At 44.8% G+C, this 11,701-nt stretch overlaps 1 pseudogene; it reads left to right on the top strand.

Annotated features, from left to right (window-relative positions):
- Window positions 1-974: 974 nt before the first annotated feature.
- On the top strand, window positions 975-1,112 carry LOC116971627 (annotated as a pseudogene).
- Window positions 1,113-11,701: the final 10,589 nt, after the last annotated feature.

The following is an 11,701-nucleotide window of genomic DNA, read 5'->3' as shown; positions in this document are numbered from 1 at the left end:
TCTCCTCCTTGTTCCTGAGCAGAATCTCAATTTTTTTCGCCATCCAAGCTTCCTTACGCCAACCTGCCTTGCCCTTCACTCCACCGGGAACATGCATGACCTGGACCCTCGTCACCACACTTTTAAAAGCAAAGTCCAAGGAAAACAAACCTAGTCTGTCCAACAAAAATATAAAGTGTTGGAGGAACTCAGCTGGTTGTGTAAAATCTGTGGAAACAAAGACATGCTTGGTGTTTTGGGTAGAGAATCTGCACCAGGGCCCAAAACCTTGACATCCATTTGCTTCCACAGATTCTGCTCGACCTGCTGAGTTCTTCTAGTGGTTTATTATTTGGTCCAGATTCCAGCACCTGCAATCTCCCATGTCTCCAGCCTATCCAATGTGTTCTCATTACTGAACTGACCCATCCTTGAATTTCCTGTTGAATCTCTTGTGCGTCTTCCCCAATGCAAACACGTTAGTTACTTCTATACCAGGGACAATCATCTGCTCTGGGATGATTTCCATCACCCGCTCCGCAGCGCCACCTCATGGCCCGTTTCAGAAATGTTCATTTGCTTGTCGGCGAATAAACGCATCGTTTTCTTTTTTGTAACATATGCAAATAAAAGTTCGAACGAATTTCATCTAATCTATGGCCCAACGTGGAATAAATTACACGGCACGCATGCAATACTCGTCTTTGTAATTGTACCGTCTGAGACCGTAGGAAATTGAGCTGAAGGATTCTCTGTCGCCATGTGCCTAAGGAGTAAGGACAAAGCTTGGCTGCTCGCCGCGCCGGCTAAATCGCATACTTACCTGGCAGGGGAGAGACCGTGATCAAAAAGGCTGCTCTCCCTTTTTGTATAGTCTCCGAAAATGTCGGATGAATTTTGTTTGAATGGTTCAGAAATTGTATATATTTACCAATTGAATAAAGTATATTTTGAAAAAAAAAGGCTGCTCTCCCTTTAAATATTTAAAATTTGAAATAAAAAAAAGGCTGCTCTCCCAGGACGATGCTATCCCATTGCACTGCGGGTGTGCTGACGCCTGCGATGTCCCCAAATGCGGGATACTCGACTGCAACATTTGTGGTAGTGGGGGACTGCGTTCGCGCTCTCCCCCGACTTCAAATCTAAAAACATAATATGTGTTCTTATTCCTATAGATCACTCTCTTGTTTTTATAGTACGTCTAAACTATCTTTGGTCTGAACATTTATCTCGTTTCTATAAAACGCTTTTATGCGATTTAAAGCAACTTTAAACGCACAAAGCTATTGTGCAATTAGCTTAGAATTGCTTCAAGTTGAGCAATTTAAGATGATGTTTAAATGTGCCCAGCGATATTGCTTCAGATTTGACCTTGCTTTCATGATTTCATTATTAAAAGGATATTAGTGCGTTATTTCTTCAATATTATTTCAATTTATTATTCAGATTCAGATTCAGATTCAGATAACTTTATTGTCTGTCGTAACAGAAAATCTTCTTTGACGTGGCTCAACATACAACCAGGACAATGTACTGATAAGCAGTCATACAACACAGATTTCTGCGAGCACACACAGTGTGTATAGATCTTATTAGTGTTTTGGGACTCTGCAGCCACTGAGAAAAGTGCCATGCTTTCAGTGTTCAATCTATCTAGTTAGTATTTAGTTGCAGTAAACCCTTGGTTATAGCGGGCTGACTTACCACTGCAAGCGCCGCCTCACGCAGTGCGGGCCAAAGATGTGCGGGCCGTCCCCGGCTGCCTGCGTCTCCCCCCATCCCGTGGGGGGCCACTTCATCCGGTGATCGCAGAGCTGCTGCCGCCAACTCCGCCACCGCCGTTGTTCCATGCCACTGCCAACCCTCATCTGCAATCCGGCCGCTGCGGTCCGCAACCTCTACCCCGACCTCCAACAAGCCAGGGCAGTCAACTCACCTGGATAGACGAAAAATGCTGGAGTGACTCAGCGGATCAGGCAGCATCCCTGGAGAGAATGAGTAAGTGACTATTCAGGTCTGACCCTTCTTCAGAGTGAAAGTAGAGGAGGAGGTAGTGGGGTGGGGGTAGGGAGGGAAATAAACTGAAGGCGAGAAAAATGGCAAAACAAATCAGGGCTGGCACCCGATGACCTCAGGAAGAGTGGAGCCGATAATGGCCCATTGTTGGCTGGGGAAGGTGTGATTACGACAGGGATTCATGGATGCGAACAGTGGAACAAGCAGGACATCTAGGGTGGGAGAGGGGGAGTGGAATTGAAAACAGGACTTTATTGAAATTAGAGAAATCAACGTTCATATCAAAGATATGGAGGAAAGAAAGAAAGAAAAAGATGGCTCAACAAATAATTAGAGGAGATCACAAGAAGAAATTGGAGATATATATATGTGTGTTATATATTTATGTACATATATGTCACATATATATATATGCAGTCCTACTCCAGCATTTTGTGTCTCCCTTTGATTTAAACCAGCATCTGTAGTTCTTTCCTACACAATCTAATAAGTTGTATGATTGCTGAATAAAATCAGCCTTTAGTTATATATCAATTGTTCAATCTTGCTCAAAACAAATTTTAATTTAGTTTGTTAAATACTTCATTTAGATAACCCCACTATTACAGACAGATCTCTTTCCACTCTCTGGCTATTGGGAAAACCAACCCCATTTTATTGTTGCAAAACAACTCCATAGACACCAAAAAAAACATTAAGGAACTCTCCAAAAGTAGAGCAACTGGAATCTTCATATTACTATTATTTTACCAAATACAACACAAATCATCTTTTTTTGCAGCTGCAGGCGATCATTTTGATATTCCTGCCTAGTCATCCTTATTTTACTTTGAGCATTCAAAATACTGCTATTAGGAAGGAGCTCCAGAAAATCCTCCACCCACTGCACCCAGCAGTTGTGAACAGTGGGATTAGATGAATTACTGAGTGCATTTAATACAAAAATCAATTCAAACACAGGACATGAGCCATTTAAAAAGAAAATTTTAAAAAACATTTTAAAAGAAAATTAACAGAATTATGAACATGGTAGATGAGCTATATAATACACGCACAAACTGTTCCCCCGCAACACTGATTACACTGCGAGAAGCATAACGGAAGTCGGATGGGGTTTACTGAAATGGCCGACGTTCCGCTCCGTTGCGTACTACACGTCGTTCCATTGGATTTTGCAGGAGTGAACCATCTTGCTCCGCTCTTGTATCTTTGGTTCATACCGCTGGGTTGTAAAATGTGCCATTTCCTCCTATTTGCAAGTGATCACTGGCTGTGAAGGCGACCATGGACAGAAAGGTCAGTAAGGAAATAAACATGTTTGGCAAATGGACCTCCGTCTCGTCGCATCCGCTCCCAAGAAGAGGAGTTCAATACCAGGACATCCAAGATGTCCTCATTTTTTAGGATACAGGGGTTCCCCCTTTCCATCATAGATGAAGTCCGCATACGTGCCTCCTATGTACCCCATAGTTCAGCTATTGCCCCCCGCCCCCCCCCCCGTGGTGACAGAGACAGTCCCCCTAGTCCACATTAGGACACTATTTTCCTCTCATTCCAATGGCAAATCCAAAACCCCCCATAATTTTCACCTAATTTAATTGGAGGTGTAAGATGGCAATGCTGTTTCCATGCTACCCCCCCCCCCCCCCCCAACTATCCACCATTATCTCTGAAGAAGGGTTTCGACCCAAAATGTTGCCAATTTCCTTCTCTCCATAGATGCTGCCTCACCCGCTGATTTGTCTAGCATTTTTGTCTACCGTTATCTCCAAACTGGTTTTTCCTAGGAGATTTTAGTAGGCTTCAGTAAACTTCCATGGACATAATTTTTAGACCCCTACACTTTGACATAGGGAGATTATCTAATCCCACCCCCCCCCCTCACACCCCCAGAGATGAAGGCAAATGGACATCTTGATCGGTATGGACCCGAAACATCTTTCTATCCATTTTCTCACGAGATGCAGCCTGACCCACTGAGATTTTGTGTCAATCTTTAGTATAAGCCAACATCTGCAGTTCATTGTTATTACAAGAGCCAAAGGGCCTGTTTCTGTGCTAAAGGATCTATTTGTAGGTTCCCAAAACTACGACTCCATCATCATCATCCTTGTTTAAATTAACATCCAGAAACCACATTATACCATTACTACTCTGCCCCACAAACAAGCTCCAACTACATACCGAGCACTCATCACAAAAGAAGCCTCAAGTTGTGGCCGAAGATAGATACAAAAAGCTGGAGTAACTCAACGGGGACAGGCATGGAGAGAAGGAATAGGTGACGTTTTGGGTCGAGACCCTTCTTCGGACTACCCCCTCTATGATTCCCAGCAATTGTGGTGTTTAATCCTGACATTCTTAACAGATATGTCCAAGGGTACTGTGGGAACTTGCACATTATTGATGGAATTAACATCCTGAGATTCCCAAGATTGCTGTCCAAGGGACTGTTTCTGATAAAGACAAGGCTGTGTCTCTGTGAAGTACAGTGAGGTGTCAGCCAGCTGCAGAGTAATTTAACCCCTCCGGCTTTCATCCTGGATGGGTGTATTTGAAGGACATCAGCCATTCGTACATAGATAAGGAGGCGTGCTTTTTAGCAGTGTCAACACATTTTGTCTGTAAAAGTGTTAGTTGAGTGTCTTTCAGCTCTAGTCATGTTCAGTCTTCAGTCCCTCAGTTACAGTTCCATAGACTCTTAATATGTTCAGTTTTTAGTTTAGTCTACAGATATTTTCATGCTTTGCTCTGATGCCATTTAATTGTTGTGCGTGAATAAAAGGTTTTAAAACGTTACAACTGGACTCGGCAGATGATTGAGAATTGAGTGATCCTACAGGTACCAATGTGTAGGAAGGAACTGAAGATGCTGGTGTAAACCGAAGATAGACACAAAATGCTGGAGTAACTCAGACTGTAGATAGACTCAAAATACTGGAGTAACTCAGCAGGACAGGCAGCATCTCTGGAGAGAAGTAATGGGCGACGTTTCGGGTCAGGACCTTCTTCAGTTTGAAGGGTCTCGAACTGAAACGTCACCCATTCCTTCTTCAGTCTGAAGGGTCTCGACCCGAAACGTCATCCATTTCTTCTCCCTAGAGATACTGCCTGTCCTGCTGAGTTACTCCAGTATTTAGAGTCTATCTACATAGATAGATAGAGTTAGATAAAGCTCTAGGTAGTTAGATAGAGCTCTAGGGAGTTAGATAGAGCTCCAGGGGCTAGTGGAGTCAAGAGATATGGGGAGAAGGCAGGCACGGGTTATTGGTACGGGACGATCAGCCATGATCACAATGAATGACGGTGCTGGCTCGAAGGGCCGAATGGCCTCCTCCTGCACCTATTTTCTATGTTTCTATGTTTCTACAGGTACCAATTGCAAGCTGATAACACCTGCAATTTTTGTCTACGCCCAACCACCTCCCTACTGAAAAATGCAGCTGCAGTTGGAGAAGGGTCACAACACAAAACATCGCTTATCCCTGTTCTGCAGAGATGCTGCCTGACCTGCTGAATTACTCCAGCACTTTGTGTCCTTTTGTGTAAACCAGCATTTGCAGATCCTTGTTTCTACATTTTAGCTGCGGTTTGATATGTGTACATCACAAGACCAACAGGGGCGCCGGGGAGATGGCAGCCCTGCCGGCAGTCTGTCTTTCTTTTTGTTATTTTTTAGTGCGTTAAAAGTTTGTTTTAATGTTCTTCGGTATGTTTTATGTGGGGGGAGGGGGGAGGGGATCGGGGGACTCTTTTTCTTCAAATTCCTACCGTCCCGGAGATGTGATCAATTGTCGGATCACATTCTCCGGACTCTGCGGCCTACCATCGTTGGAGCTGGAGGCCTCCTTGGACTGTCGTGAGCCCCACCGCAGGGCGCTGACTTAACATCGGAGCGGATCCCTTGCTTGGGATCGCTCCCACCGCGATCACCGTGGACTTACCATCAAGGGCTCGCAGCCTCGGGAGAGGCTAGTCGGGAGCTCCAATGCCGCGGAAGGCTCGACCAGCCCCGATGCAAGCATCGATCGCCCGGCGCGGCGGAGCTGACATTCCCCTGGTACAGGAGCTGAACACCTAGATGCGGAGGGCCCGAACGCACGCCGCTGGCTACGGGAGTCAAGATCATCCTGTCAACGGAGGGCTCAAGGCCCCCGACCGAAGAAGAACAAAAGGAAAGACGAACTTTATTTTGCCTTTCATCACAGTGAGGAATGTGTAGCAGTCACTGTGGCGGATGTTCATGTTAAAATGTGTTTTTGAGTGATTTGTTGCTTTTAATTGTATGACTGACCTGGCCAATGAAATTCCTCGTATGTTGCAAAGCATACTTGGCGAATAAAGTGTGATTCTGATTCTGATTCAAAGATAATAAACCCGAATTGCTTGATTGGTTTGAGCAAACTCATTCAATCAATTGAACGAATATCTTTCTTAAAATATCCAATACAAGCATTGGATAAGAGCTTTCAAATTCCCCATTTCTCGAGTCACTAAAAGGTTACTGCAGATGCCACAACATACTTTTAGTTTATTAGTTTAGAGATACCAGGCAGAAACGGGCCCTTTGGCCCACCACGTATACCAACGATCCCCGTACACTAGCACTATCCTAAACACCAGGGACAATTTTACAATATTACCAAAGCCAATCAACCTACAAACCTGGAGAAGCAGAACCCGGAGGAAACCCACGTGGTCCCAGGGAGAACATACAAACTCCATACAGACGGCACTCGTAGTCAGGATTGAACCCGGGTCTCTGGCGCTGTAAGGCAGCAAGTCTACAGCTGCCCTATCTTATTCTCAAACTTTTGAAATTCCTAAATCTCTCAAAGCATTTCAGAGTCCTGTGCTTACTATAATACAAAACAAAAAATGCTGGAACTACTCAGGTCAGGCAGCATCTGTGGAAAGGGGATCTGAGTTAACCTGTTGAGTGGATCCAGTATTTTCTGTTATTAATTCAGGTTATGGTCATGCACAGCCCCCTGCGCTACTCATTCTATACTCATTACCGCGTAGCCGGGCACAGTGCGATGTCAATTGTCAAGTTCGCTGACGACACCACTGTTGTTGGACGAATTACAGATGGTGATGAGTCAGAGTATAGAAGTGAGATCGATCGATCAACTGACCAAATGGTGCCAGCACAACAACCTGGCTCTCAATATCTTTAAGACCAATGAACTGATTGTGGTCATTTGAAGAAGAAGGATGAGGACCCACAATCCTGTTTATATCAACAGGTGGAGAGAGCCTTCAAATTCCTGGGCGTGCAAATTTCCAAAGTTCTTTCCTGGACCCAGCACACTGATGCAATTATAAAGAAAGCACATCAACGCCTCTACTTCCTGAGAAGATTACGGTGATTTGGGATGTCAGAGAGGATTGTCTTAAACTTCTACAGGTGTGCAGTAGAGAGCACATTGACTGGTTGCATCATGGACTGGTTTGGCAACTTGAATGCCCAGGAGCGAAGAAGGCTGCAAAATGTTGTGAACACTACCCAGTCCATCACCGGCTCTGACCTCCCCACTAGCGAAGGGATTTACTAGAATCACTGCATCAAAAAGGCAGCCAGCATAATCAGATTCCCACACCATCTTGGTCACACACTAATTTCACCCCTGCTATCAGGAAGAAGTTACAGGAGTCTGAAAACTGTAACGTCCAGGTTCAGGAACAGTTCCTTCCCTACAGCCATTTGGCTATTAAACAGTACAACTTCAAATAAGCTCTTAACCACATAGACTATTATTGGAGGGGGGGGGGGGGGGGGGGTGTGTGTACGTATGTGTGAGTAAGTGTGTGTGTATTTGTGAGTATGTGTATATTTACGCACACTGAACTTTTTTTCTCTCATTTATTATATTGTTTACAGTGTACTATGTTTATATATTCTGTTGTGCTGCAGCAACTAAGAATTTCATTGTTCTATCTGGGACATATGACAATAAAACACTTGTCTATCTGCATTTTTTTAAACTTTTGGTTTCTTAGTTTACTATTGGACTCTGGAGAATGGATCCCAGTGCAAGCAAACAACAAGGAACGAGGACAAAGATGGGTCCTGACAGCAGTGTGAAGGGTCACAACCCAAAACGTCACCTATCCATGCCCTCCAGATTTGCTGCCTGACCCCCTCCTAAGCCAATTACTCCAGCATTTTATTTCTGTAAGCAAGGCACTAGTTTAACTAAAACCTATCAATTTGCCACCGACCACAATCAGATTGTGTTTCCCCGTATGCGAAAGCAAGACATCCATCCCTTGCTCTTGAAATTAAAACATCATTATATCATCTGATGCGAAACAAGGTCTTGATATTGCAATATAAAACTGTTAAATTGGTTAAATGAAGCAAGGGTTTCAATGCTTCAAGATCAGTTTATTGTCACATGTACCAATTAAGGTTCACTTAAATTCAGATTACCAAACTAAAAAAAAAGCAACAAGACACAGAACTACATAAAAGTTAACATAAACATCCACCACAGTGATTCCCCACACTCCTCACCGTGATGGAAGTCAATAAAGTCCAATGAATAACATAACGCAGGAATTGTTAAAGTCTTAAGGATCTTGCAGGGTCTTGGCAGCTTTATTTTACAATTGTGTAAACCAGTTACGCACATTTTTCCAAATTTTAAAACTGCCTGAATAGAATTCAGTCGACTAAAGGGCTGATATGTGCACTCACACATTATTCCATCTTGCCAGGTTCAATAAAATCCAGATCTTTATTCTTACTGCCAGTTCTCTGCATTATTGAAAACAAATGCTTTATTTTTGGATATCCATATAAAACCTGGAAGATTTATTGACATTAAAATCCAAGTCTGTTCTTACACAGGACCCCTCAAAATGCTTTACATTTTTCAACGTGGCCTTGAATGATAATAATGAGGCCCCAACTGTGGCATTAGCAGAATAAAAAATGCACCCTTCCCTTAACATGCAGAGCAAAGGTATCCATGAAAATGTGGCAGGTTATAGTGGATCATGCCACTCTAGACAATAGACAATAGGTGCAGGAGTAGGCCATTCGGCCCTTCGAGCCAGCACCGCCATTCAATGTGATCATGGCTGATCATCCCCAATCAGTACCCCGTTCCTGCTTTCTCCTCATATCCCGACTCCACTATTTTTAAGAGCCCTATCTAGCTCTCTCATGAAAACATCCAGAGAACCTGCCTCCACCACCCTCTGAGGCAGAGAATTCCACTAATGGAATGAAGAAGGGTCTCGACCTGAAACGTCACCCATTCATTCGTTTTTTTTATAGTTTTTAGTGAGTCCTGTTTTTCGTTTGTAGGGGATATGGACTTTTTAATGTGGGGGGTAGGTCTCAACTTTATTTCTAGGTCCCTACCTGGTCGGTGTGGCAGCTTTTTCTCCGGGCTGCCCGCTGACCCGTCCTCGTGGCCTACCAGCGGGCTTGGAGCGCCGTTTCCTGGCGGGCACCGCCCAGCAGCTTGGCCTCGGTGGCGGCACAGTGTTGGAGCGCTATCGCGGAGCGGAGTGGAGCGGGCGATGCCTTGCCTGGGTCGCCGCGCTGGAGCGACGCGCTGGAGCTCTGGTGAGCTGGACCGGCGAGAGCAACATCTCCGGGCTGTGGGGCGGAGCGGAGAGGCGGCGCCGACTCTAACATCGGGAGCCTGGGAGCTCCAACTCGGTGCGTCCTTGTCGGCTCCGGAAGCCGCGGTCTCAAGCTAGGAAGCGGCCGTTCCAGGTGGCCCAGCCGCCGAGAGGACTCTCCCGACGCCGGGGCAAGATCACCCGGTGAGAACGGCCAGGAACATCGGGCCTCCGTAGAGGCAATTGCGGTGGCCTCAATAGGCCTGACTTTGGGGTGAACTGGGGATGGGGACTGGACATTGTGCCTTCCTCCACAGTGCTATCCATTGTGGGGGGATGATTTTTTTGTCTAATGTAATCCTGTAAGTCTGTGTCCAAGATGGCTGCCGTGAAGAGAGAGTGGACGCTGGCACGAATTGGTTGCCGCTGCTCTCTCTTCACACTGTGTTTTTGATTTTCTGTTTTTGGAATGAATTCTGTTTTTAATTTGTGTCTCTGTGATGTCTTTATTACTTATTTTATTCTGATTATATGTTTTACTATGTAAGGTGTCCTTGAGATTTTGTATGAAAGGCGCCCATTAAATATAAAATGTATTATTCTCTCCAGTTGCTACCTGTCCCACTGAGTTACACCAGCTTTTTGTGTCTATCTTCGGTTTAAAACAGCATCTGCAGTTCCTTGGCACTATTGGCAGCTCAACCTGACACTCAACATGAATGGTACACAAAATTGCTGGGGAAACTCAGCGGGTGCAGCAGCATCTATGGAGCGAAGGAAATAGGCGACGTTTCGGGCCGAAACCCTTCTTCAGACTGATGGGGGGTGGGAGAAAGAAGGAAAAGGGGAGGAGGGGGAGGAGCCCGAGGGCGGGCGGATGGGAGGGTGGGAGGAGGCTAGGGTGTGTTGGGTAAAGACAGATGCTAACACTACTGTGTACCACACTAGCAATGTTGAATCTGCAAACATTAAGAATGTATTGAGCTTTTGCATTGTTTTTTGTTTTGTATATATTTTTTATTATGAATAAAGTTTATTTTTGAAATGTAAAACATCACCTTGATGGCAATGTTCAAGTAGATGTCACCCACAAGCCCGGTAAGCTCTTTACTGATCCCGAGTCAATGACTTGGGACTAAACATGGAAAATCGAATAAATCTCTTTAGCTACAAAGACTACAAGAAAAAAGTTGCCATTTGCTTATGCTCCCAACATTGTATTCATATATGTCTTCATTGGTGGGACAAGCGGTGAAGAGTCAAACAGCTTCACTGGGCAAGCAGTGATGACCTCCCAGCACATTGATGCAACCTCAAAGAAAGCTAAACAACTCCTCCACCACCTCTGACAGCACATTCCAGGCACCCACCACTCTCTGTAAGGAAAACTGGCCTCATGCATCTTCTTTAAACTTTTCCCCTCTCCCCTCGTCTCCTGGGAAAAAAAGATTCTGACTGTCTAACCTATCTATGCCTCTCATAATTGTATATACTTATATCAGGGTCTCCCCTCAGCCTCTGCCGCTCCAGAGAAAACAAAGTTTGTCCATCCTTTCCTTATTGAGTTGAAGGTGTGTGTGTGTGTGTGTGCGCGTGCGAGTGTGTGCGTGCGGGTGTGTGTGAATCCAATCTAAGCAGTTGGGCAATTTACATTAATTTGGTGCATTTGACAAATAAACAATCTTGACTATTGAGACTCTAGTTAAGATATTGTTTCTCTCACTGTATCGCCACAGAGACGACCGTTCATCTAATATCAGTACCTCAACAGTAAATGAAAGTCAGATGGTGAAAATTTAAAGCAACAGCAAAAACTATTGGCAACACTCACCAAAGATCCAGTGTTCTTAATATTGGGTATTATTGAACGTTGGAGGCTGAGGGGTGACCTGATAGAGGTCTATGAAATGAGAAGCAGAAAGGGTATGCTCCTGTACCTATAGATAGGTTCACTCATCTCTTTCCGCCCATACCATCCTCTTCCAACGTACATTTCCCTGCAACTCAAAGAGTTGTAACACCTGTTTCCTATACCTCCCTCCAGGGACCACTGCACTTCTTCCAGGTGAGACGGAGGTTCACGTGCACCTCCTCTAACCTCATCTACTGCATCCGGTATTCCCGA

Source organism: Amblyraja radiata, chromosome 3 (genome assembly GCF_010909765.2).
Source record: "Amblyraja radiata isolate CabotCenter1 chromosome 3, sAmbRad1.1.pri, whole genome shotgun sequence".
NCBI lineage: Eukaryota > Metazoa > Chordata > Chondrichthyes > Rajiformes > Rajidae > Amblyraja > Amblyraja radiata.
Note: the sequence above shows the minus strand (reverse complement) of the source record. Positions and strands in the feature narration are given on the sequence as shown.